The sequence below is a fragment of the Calidris pugnax genome, unplaced genomic scaffold (assembly GCF_001431845.1).
Source record: "Calidris pugnax isolate Ruff unplaced genomic scaffold, ASM143184v1 scaffold116, whole genome shotgun sequence".
In the NCBI taxonomy this organism is placed as follows: Eukaryota; Metazoa; Chordata; class Aves; order Charadriiformes; family Scolopacidae; genus Calidris; species Calidris pugnax.
In genome coordinates, this window is record NW_015090877.1 from 825,901 (window position 1) to 835,722 (window position 9,822).

The 9,822-nt window shown below is 64.5% G+C and overlaps 1 protein-coding gene across 1 annotated transcript in view; it reads left to right on the top strand.

Annotated features, from left to right (window-relative positions):
- The first annotated feature begins 3,561 nt into the window (after positions 1-3,561).
- Positions 3,562-9,822, top strand: part of SYT2 (synaptotagmin II) — a 22,139-nt gene continuing 15,878 nt past the window's right edge. The window contains exon 1 of the mRNA XM_014946277.1: positions 3,562-3,595. The gene's annotated coding sequence lies outside the window, so the exon portion shown is untranslated. The remainder of the gene's footprint in view (positions 3,596-9,822) is intronic.

The following is a 9,822-nucleotide window of genomic DNA, read 5'->3' on the forward strand; positions in this document are numbered from 1 at the left end:
CCGCCCTCCCGTCCCGCAGCCCTTCCCGGCGCCGCCGCTGCCCGAGGTGCGACCGTCTCGGGGCGCGGAGGGGGGTGGGCGCTGCGGGGGCACCGCTGGCCCGGCCGGTGGCGACCTCCCCGCCGAGTCCCGGTGCCGGGTGCGGGGCGGGGGCGGGGGCCGGCGCTGTCCGCGGGGGCCGCTTCCGGGACACGGTGCCCGGGGCTGCCCGTGGGGGGCTGCGCCCCGGAGGCAGCTGGGGACAGAGCTCGGGGGGACGGAGGTGGGTGCAGCCGCTGGTGCAGGGGGGCTGCGGAGCCGGCAGGACCCCCCCGGGGGCGTGGGACCCCCCCCGGGGCGCAGAGCCGGCCGCCGGGTCAGAGGTGCCCCCCGGGCGCCGAGGGATGCTCCAGCTCCGCATCCGCCACCGCGTCCGACCGCGGGTGCCCTTGGGGTTACGGCCCTGGGGGGCGGCCGGGGGTGTGGGGCTGCCCCAGCGCAGCGCGGGGAACGCGCCCCGGTGCGGGAAGCCGGGGGAAGCGGCGCGGCTCCAGCCGTGGGCGGCCGCAGGCCCCATTGCACCGGCGGCTCCTCCGTAGCGGCCTGGCCGGGAGCCAGCTCCAGCCAGTCCCTTTTCTGGACTGAATTTCCCCGCCGTGGCTGCAGCGAGCTCCGGGAGCCTCCTTCGCTGCTGGCGCCTGCTGTCGGGGGGCAGGGAGTGAGGAGGGGCTCACCCCAGAACCAGGCACGTCGGTGTCGGGGTGTCGCAGCCTTGGCACTCACGGCGGCACCGGAGCCGTGCCCGGCACCTCGCTGCTCCCCTGCAGCTGACTTCTAAAGAGGGGCGGGAGTGACCCCCCAGGAGCTCTGCAAATTGCGCAGGGGACGGGCAGTATGGCAAGGTGACTGTGGCACGGGGAGGGGGACACGCACACAACTGTCACACATCACTTCGTGGTCCCCGACTACGCTGGTGCCTCTGCGTGTCCTTCTGCACCAGACGCTCTGTGGCGCGGTGCTCTCCTGTCCCCCAGGTGAGAGTGGCCGGGGCAGTGGGTGCTGTGGGGTGTCACCCGCTGCAGGATGTCACCAGCTGTGGGACGTCACCCGCTGCAGGGTGTCCGGCAGCAGAGCCCCCCTGCATCTGTGGCAGCTGCAGGGCGCTGAAGGACTCCCCGCCTGCTCCTCTGCAGCAGAGAAAACTTCAGTCCTGGAGTGAAGGCTGTGGTTTATTGTGCGCCGAGGTGCTGCTGCAGCGATGTCACTCCTGTGCATGCTGTGCGGGAGCGCAGCCACCGGCAGGAGTCGTCTCCTGCCTGCTGCATTATTCCTTGCTAGCGCAGCGCCTTGGCCACACGCTGCCGGGGGCTGCCAGAGCCCCGGGGCATCCTTGGGGTGCTCGGTGCCTTTGCCACGCTTGGGTGCTGTTGGCCGGAGGGTCTTGGCGAGAAGAAACGTGCCTTGTGGTGGTCTGTGTGCTGGGGGAGTGTGGGCCACAGGGGAGGTGATGCACCCAAGGTCATTGAGGCCGGCAGTGACAGTGGGATGTCACCTGTGCTGCTTGGGCAAAGGGACATTCAGTAACCCCCTTCCCCAAAACCCCAAAGCCCCCAAGAGCGATGTCCTGTCCCCTTCTTGCAGCTGGGGAAGTGCAGGTCTGGGTCTGACCTTGCCTGATCACCCGGCTCCAAGCCTGGCTCCCCCAACCCCCCGTGGTAAGTGCTAGTGCCCCGTTTGCCGGGAGCTGGCCTGAAGCCCCAGTGCCCTCGATTCTGCAGGACAAGGACACGTCCCTCGCCACCCGTTAGCCCGGTGACAGCAGCAGCGAGCCAGTGTTGGCTGCACTGCATCGCCGCCAGCAGCCCTGGCTCTGCACCCCTCTGCCGTGCAGCGCCTGCACCGCAGTCGTGGCAGGAGGGAGGACATATGAATATATACGTGTATATCCTTATATATGTGTGTGTGTGTGTGTATCCTTCTGTATGTGCTCGGGGAGGGGTGGTGGCAAACCTGCCTTCCTGCCGGCAGTTCCCCGCGCGAGGCCGTGCCCGGCGGGATGGTGCAGCGGAACATTTGCTGCCGGCTGCTCCCGGGGGAGCTGCCTCCTGTTCCCCGAGCCCGGGGACAGTCACCGGGCTTGAGCTAAAGGCCACCGAAGCGCGCCGGGACTCCTGCTACCCCCGGTGGGTGGGAACGGGCCCTTCCTCCGGCTCACGCTGGTTTTGGCAAAGGCCCAGCCCCAGGAGCCGGATGACTGCAGCTCCTAATTATGACTTGAGTTTCTCCTTCTCCGGGCTGCGCAGGAGAGCTGCGAGCGGCAGCCGTGATGTCCTCCAGCAGGATCAATGCCCAAAGCAAATAGACAGGACCCGACGCCTGCTGGTTTTCAAATCTATTTTTTTTTTGCCTTTCCCTCTTCCCTACCCCTGGCAGCGGAGCTCGGTGCTGTGCCCGGCCGTGCTCCTCCTCAGCCCGGCGGCCTCCGGCGCTCTGCCTGTGCCAATATCTGGAGCCACCGGTAAGTGCAGGCTGGCAAAAAGCTTTTGCCCTTGGCTGCCGTCAGCCTTTTCCTCCCGGGTGAAAACCCAGCTCTTCCCCAGCTCATCCCTGCACCGGCTGCGGCTGCCCTCGGCTCGGCCCCCGCCAGAGCCCCCGTTCCCCAAAGTGCTCTTTGATTATTAGCCTTAATAATTGTGTTATCGCACCGACTGAAGTGTTTCAGATGCCAAAGCTAATTTTGCTCTTCATGCCTTCCTCCGTCAGTAATGGGATTTTGATAACATCACGCATCCAGAAGTATTGGATAAACTCGGCATAATTCCCCATTTATTAATTAAACCATAAATTAGGCAGCGTGCAGCTGGAATCCGAGATGCCCCGTACCTGTGTAATCCTGCAGCCGGGGACAGCGCTGGTCTGTCCCTGCAGCCCGGGGGTGTGGGGTGCCAGCCCCCCCGCACATCCCACGTGCTGGAAGTCGAGCGATGTTTCACCTGCTCCGGTGCCCGGAGGAGGGATCGCGGTGCCCCCAGGTACCGATGCCAGTCAGACCGTGGGGTTGGAGGCTGGCAGAGCTCCCTGCCACCCCGGGGTGGCTCTGCCGGTGCTGTAACCAGTGTGCCAGGGCTTTGGGAGGGGGGGGCCGCAGCTGGCTCCAGCAGTGTGTGCAACGGGGCAGGGCTGTGCCAAATTGCTGCCGGCTGGTCCCACACCCCGCTCTCCAGGCACGGGCAACTGTCTGACTGCACCAGACCCAGCGCTGCTGAGTGCCAGGCACTGGGCATCTGCAGCCTCCCCTGCCTGGAAGGGGCTCCTGGTGCCATCGGGGCATCCTTCACTTTGTGCATCTTAAGGAAAGCTGTTTTAGTTAATTCGGGGTGTTTCTTGTTCCCTGGCTCTTCCCAACCTTGCGAGGGTGCAGCAGACACGGGCTCTGGGCTGCTGCATCCCCGGGGGGGAGCAGTCGGGAGCAAAGCGAGTGCTCGTGGCACAAGGTGCAGGGGGGTGCTGGGAACAGACGTGATGCTGCGCTCGGGCACATCCAGCCCCTGGGCTGCAGGTGGCCTGGGGGATCCCCGCTGCCAGCACCCAGGGCTGCTTGAAGCCACGGGGATGGGTGAGTGTCTGCGGGCAGAGGGGATGCCTGAGATGCTGGTTTGGGGTTGGCAGAGCTGATCCGGCAGCCGATGCTCCGGCAGCGCCGGCGTGGGTCGAGGTGTCCCTCCCCGCCCGTGACCCCACTGCGATGCCTCACACTGAGCCAATTCTGCCAGCACCCCCGGGAGCCGGGACCAGCCTTCCAGCCGCTCGGCAGCGTCATGGTGTGCTGGAGGAGAGGCGTCCCACCTCCTCCTGTGGGACACGGGATGTCCCCGGGGACCTGGCTGCGACCGAGGGCTGCTGGGACCAGGGATCCCCGAGGTGGCACCGCTGCTCCCATCGGCCTCGAGCGGAGGATTCAAGGGGAAAAACACCCCCAGATTTTGGTGCCGTGCATGGATTTACAAGCATGTGGATGCCCCGCGGGGCTCTGACGCTGTCTCACTTTGCTCCCGGGGGAGTCACAGGGGATCCCCTGGGATGGAAGCCGGAGAGAGCGGGGTTAGTGCAGGGCGAAGGTGCCGGCGTGTGCCCGCTGCTGCCCACACATGAGCCCGGTGTCGCTGCCAGCAGCCTGGCGCAGCCGCTGCCTGGTGCCGCAATGAACTGCGGTGCGGCCGTGCCAGGCTCAGCACTGGCTTGTGCTGCCTCAGAGACTGATGGAGACCTCCCGGGCTGGTGGCCCTGGCTGCAGGGGAACCTCGGAGGGGACAGTGGGTGCCAGTGCCAGTGTGGCAGCAGGTGCTGGACACTGGGAGCCAGGGCAGGTCCTCAGGCACGGGGGCTCTGGAGTTATTCCCGGGGGAAATAGCCTTTGTGGGATGCACTGGGGGGGGCTGCTCCTCTGTGCAGCCCCAAAGCATGTGCTGTTGTACTTGTGTCCCCAAAACACCTGGAGCAGCAGGGAGACACAGCTAGGAGGGGTCAGGGAGAGCAGAGGACCCCGTGCAGTGCCCAGGGGGCTGTGCCCATTGTCAGGGCTGACCCCCCCAGCTCTCACAGTGGCTTTTCTCTATCTGCACAAGGTTTATCCATGGGAGTCAGTTCCCAGTGTCCTGGCTTTGGTAGTGCTTCATGTCACTTTTAAATACCCCTGGGCTGGTGCGGTGCTGCATCCCCACCGGTGCCATCATTGTCATGCCTCTGCTGTCCCCTTTCTCAACCCAAATGTCACCAGGGTGGCCCAGGGTGGCACTGGGGATGCAGAGCTGTACTCTGCCTCTGGGGCTCTCCGCCCCTTGGAGTTGGCACAGCAGCCACCAGCATCCCCGTCCCCGGGGACTGAGCACTGGCTGGTGGGGAAGAGGGAGATGCTTGAAGGTTGGAGCCAGTTTTCTGGATTTCCAACACTGGTCCATCACTGCCTCGGGCTTGGCTGGGTGCTCTGGAGATCTCTCCAGGGGTTGTAGCCCGATGGGCACATGGAGCCTCACCCTGGAAATGGCATCTCATGGCTCACGTTTGCTCGTTTAGCCCGTGTTCGTTTAGCTCAGGGGCAGTGCAGCGTGTGTGCTCCCGTCTCCTGTCTCAGATCGATCCGCCTCGTCTCCGCTCTCTCCTGGAGCAGCTTCTGGCTCTTCCCCAGGAGCTTGTCTGGCTTCTATTTTTCTCCCCCCATATTGATCAGGAGCCATGGCCATTTCATGGGGCCGTCGCTGGGGAGTGCTGGCAGCAGGGTGGCGTTACCGGGCGGGCAGGATCTGGGCGCTCTCGGCCGTGTGGTGCCTTCAAAGTGCCAGGACAACTCAGCCCAGCACCGTCTGTTGCCCTATTTAGCTGTGCTGGTCTCACCAGCAGAGCAAGGCATGGCTGCCACAGCATCACTGGCACTGGGGAGCAGGCTGGGCACTGGCAGTGACCCTCCTTTTTTTTTGGGAGGTTTTTTTGGCCGTTTGGCTCTGTGTGCCAAGGGTGGGCTGCCTGTGCTGGCTGTGGTTGGGGTGAGCCCGGCGCTTCGCTGTGGCCTGGCTGCGGCAGTGGGAGCCATATGGGATGCTCTGGTGTCCTTGGGGGTGGCTGCGGCCCCACAGCTCAGGGGACCGTGCTCTCCAGCATCTCCAGATGCCTTTTCCATGGGTGCAGTGGCAGCGTGTGGCACGTGCCGAAACCCTCTGGATGAAGTGCCGAAGGTGAGCAGTGCCTGCAGCCCCCTCCCCGTGGGTAGGAAGGAGGTGGGTGGCCTGTCCCCTCCTTGGCTCTGCACTTGTGCCACCACACCATGGGATGGAAAGGCCATGGGCTGCTCCTGGCATGCCCAAGGCGAGGGGGACCTTGACCCCAGCCGGTGCCAAGCTCCGTGGCTGTATAAGCAGATACCTCAGCACGATCTCTCGTTTGCTTCCCAGTTAATTAGCGAGGCAGCTGCCTTCCACGGAGTCTCGGAAGCATTGCAGCAGCGCCAGATGAAAGTGGAAAGCCGAGAGCTGTGGTGGGGAGGGAGGAGAAGGTGCTCACCATCCCCTCGGCTGCTGGCACCAAAATGCTGGTGGGACCATTGGGGAGCGGCTGCCGCAGCTCCTGCCCCAGCTCCCACAGGAGCCCTGGCACCAGCCCCGGTTCCAGCTTCATCGTGCCCTTCCCTCACCGCTGGGGCAGCCGTGACGCCGGTGGTGAGGGACAGTCAGGGCCTGACTCCCCTGGGCAAGGTGGGCTTGGGGAGCAGCACCCGTGGGTGCCCGGCAGGGCTCTGAGCACCCGGCCATGGCCCCCCCTCCCTGCCAGAGCAGGCGCGGGCATGGTGTGCTGTCACTTGCCTCTTCCCCCGTGTCACCTCGGCGCTGTCCTGGTTTTACAGAGGCACAGAAACCCTGAGCTGTCTGGCCCAGCACCCTGGTGCCAGCGGCGGTCCCCATGCAGGGAGGTGTCCCCAGGTAGGGACAAGCCCGGTGGCCCTGCCAGCAGCCCCCAGTGGGCACAATGCTTTAGGGGGCACCCACCAGCGCCGAGGGTGACCCCGGTACCCGGCAGGCGCTGGGCTGGGGTGATGCTGCTGCAGGGGGAGATGCTCAGGACCTGAGCAGGGGGCAGGATGGGATCGCCCCCTCCCCAGCTCTTTGCACACCCAGCCCCTGGGTGCATTGGCCTTTGCCATCCAGCGGCACAGCCGGGCCGGTGGGGGCTGCGGCAGGGCCCGGCACAGCCTTCCAGCAGCGGGAGTCGGTGGTTTTGACTTAGGAGCACCAGAAGCCATTAATCTGGTACCCGAATGATGGATGAAGCCTACCTTTAAGACTGCATTTAACTGTTAGACGTCTCCTGGTTTTGCTGTAAATAACGCAGCTGCTGTGACACAAGAGCAGGTCCTCTATCAAAGGCATGCACCAGCCTCCAAAAACAGCAGTCCTTGCATTTATTATTTATTTTTTCATTTTACACCATCTCTCCTGTGAGCCTGGGGCTGGGTCCCCTTCCTTGAGCCCGGGGGGCTCTGTGACAAGGAGCCAGATCCTGGGGAGGAGCCCATCACGGGGTCCCCGGCCCTGCCCGTGTTTGCAGTCTTCGTCCCCAGCGCCTCCAGCTCGGGGCGAGGGTGGGATCCTGGATGTGACCCTGTGGCCGAGCGGGGCCGGGGGGACACGCAGGAGATGTGCTCGCCATCGCCCGGGTAACTCATCACATTTTCACAGCAACCATGTCGTTCTCTGGTGTGGTGCCCCCCATGAATTACTCATCTCCCGGGGAAGGGCCTGCGGTCAGGGCTGCCGAGCCCCAGCACATCATTAGTTTTAATTAGCCGAGCTGGGTGCTGGCTGGTGATGAGAGGCCACGAGCAGAGCGTGTCGGTGGGGAGGGAGGGAGGAGGGTGCAGGCTGGCTCCGGTCCCCATCCAGAGATGCCATGGGAGGAGGGTGAGCGGCACCGCGGGTCCTGGTGGCGCTGGAGGCTGTCACCAGCCCAGGCAGCAGCAGAGCAGGGTCCTGGCACCGCTTGGAGCTGGGATGGACAGTGTGGGTCACCCGTGCCTCAGTTTCCCTCAGCAGCAGGCAGCCATCGGGGCTGCGAGGCCGGGTAGGGGGGGTCTGGCCAACAGCACCCGCTCGTACCCGGGTGGGGGGAGAGGGGACCGTGGGTCTGCGTGGGTGATATCTCAGCAGCTCCTGTCCCGTGGTCCCACCGCTACTGGAGCATCCTCGCTCCATCACCCCCCTCCCCTCTGTCGCTCCATTTCCCAATGCCCCGAGAAGCGGGGCTGGAGCAGCAGGAACTCCCCTCGCCCTCAGCAGCGTAACTCAGGAGGGAGGAGGGGGCGGGGGTCCCGGGGGTCCCGGGGGGAAGCACTGCAGGGGGCTGCTGCTGGAGGGGCTGATCCAGCCCTGCTGAGGCAGCAATTGCGGATTTGTGCCAGCGTCCCTCCCCCCAGCTCCCCTCCTCTGCCTCCGCCCCCATCCCTCAGTCTCCCCGTGCCCCCGCACATCCCTGGCCAGAAATTCTGTTGATTAAATGACCGTTAGAAGCCAAGTCATGTTTCTGCCTTAATTAGACTCTCCTATCTCGTTGCTGTGAGCTGAACCTCTGGCCCAGCCTTGTCCCCTCTGTGTCTGATGCCGGACACACCGGTCCCAAAACCGGGGGAGCATCGGGGGGGGGTCTTGACTTGTGTGAGAGGACATGTGGGCATCGTGTCTGCGGGTCCGGCAGAGGTGGGTTCCCCCCTCCTCCCCCAGCCATTGTGCTGCTATTCCCGGGGACTAAAGCTCCTGGGATCCAGATCTGGCTGGGGCACTGTCAAATCTGTACCCCCAAATCCCTGCTTGCCCCCAGGTGCACTGCAGGAGCATGTCCAGGCTTCCCGCCGACACCGGGGCTCCCCTTTGGAACCAGTTTGGGATTTTCATTACTGGTCATCCAGGCCCAAGCACTGGCATGGGGCGGTGCAGGTTTTGGCTCCCAAAGTGGGGTTCGTGGAGGACCAGGGGTGTCCCCACGTCTCCATCCTGGTGGGGTGACTTACAGCCCAGCCCCAGCTTTGCCATCTCCTAAAGGAGCAATAACTCCAGGCCGTGCTGGCAGCAGCCCTTCGTTAGCTAACAAGCTTCCTCCCAGATTGGGCTGCCCTAGGACAAGCCAGCACCAGCGCCCTGGGCTGGGAGAGCCGGGGGTCGGGCCCCACACCCCCCCTTACCCGCCTGCCCACAGCCCAGCCTGGTGCTCTGCCAGTGGCTGCTGCCGCCGCTAATTGCTGCCTCAGCCTCATTAATCTTGATTTGTTGCTGCTTTCTGCCCTCCGTCATCGCAGCGGGCTTCGCCGGGAGAGCTTTCAGCTGCCAGAGCCGCCCCCGCGGGGGAGCGGGGGGGTTTCCAGCAGCTGGTTCCCTGAGATCCCCCCCCCCGGGGAGCGCTGGGCTCTCCTGGGCGCTGCGGCAGCCGGGGACACCCCGCTCTGCCCCACGTCCCCAAATTCCCTTCCTGGGTCTGGTCCCTTGGACAACACCTTGGATGACGAGGGCAAGAGTGCAATGAGGGGGGGCTGGAGGAGAGGGGTCCCGGGAGGACCGTGGGGGGCAATCCAGGTGGTCAAATGCTTTTCTATTTCTTTTTAAAATTGTGCAAACCTTGGTGTTCCCCCCATTTTATCCAGCCGGTTTGTGTAACCCACCTGGGAGGATTTGCTGGTGGGGAACATGCCCCCCACCATCGCTCATCTGCACACCCTGCTTCTCCCTGCCTGGACCCCCCCCCGTCCCACCCCAGCTGAGGAATGCCCCCCTGTGACCTCCCCTCTCCAGCCACCCCCCGACCTGTCCCCTTGGTGGGCGCCGAGGCGGGGAAGCCACGAGGAGAAAACCCAAATCCACCTTTTTTTGGCTTGCGGGATGTGCCGGATGCTGCGGCAGCCTGGGGAGGGGGGGTGTCTGAGGAGGAGGAGGGATGAAGGGCTCGTGAAAGGGATTTTCTGTGGTTGAAACTGCTTTTCCCGACAGGGGGATGGATGGAGATGGGGTCACCAGCGCCAGCCTGGGATGGCCACCCCCCCAGACTTTGGGGTGCTGCCGGCAAATGACACCCAGCCCGGCTTTTAATTATGTGTGAATGGGGCCCTGTCCCTTTGGAGCAGAGTTAAGTAAGATCCAACTCCCCCCCGCCCCCGGTGTAAATCAGTGGAGCCCCTGCGAGGGCGATGGGGCCGGGGGGGTTACACCAATAAGGGCCAAAGCTCCGACTGGGGCTCGTTTTGGGCTCAGTGCAGCTCGTAAGGGGTTAAATAGCGAGGGTAGGATTTTGGGGTGGGGGTTGAGCCTGGGG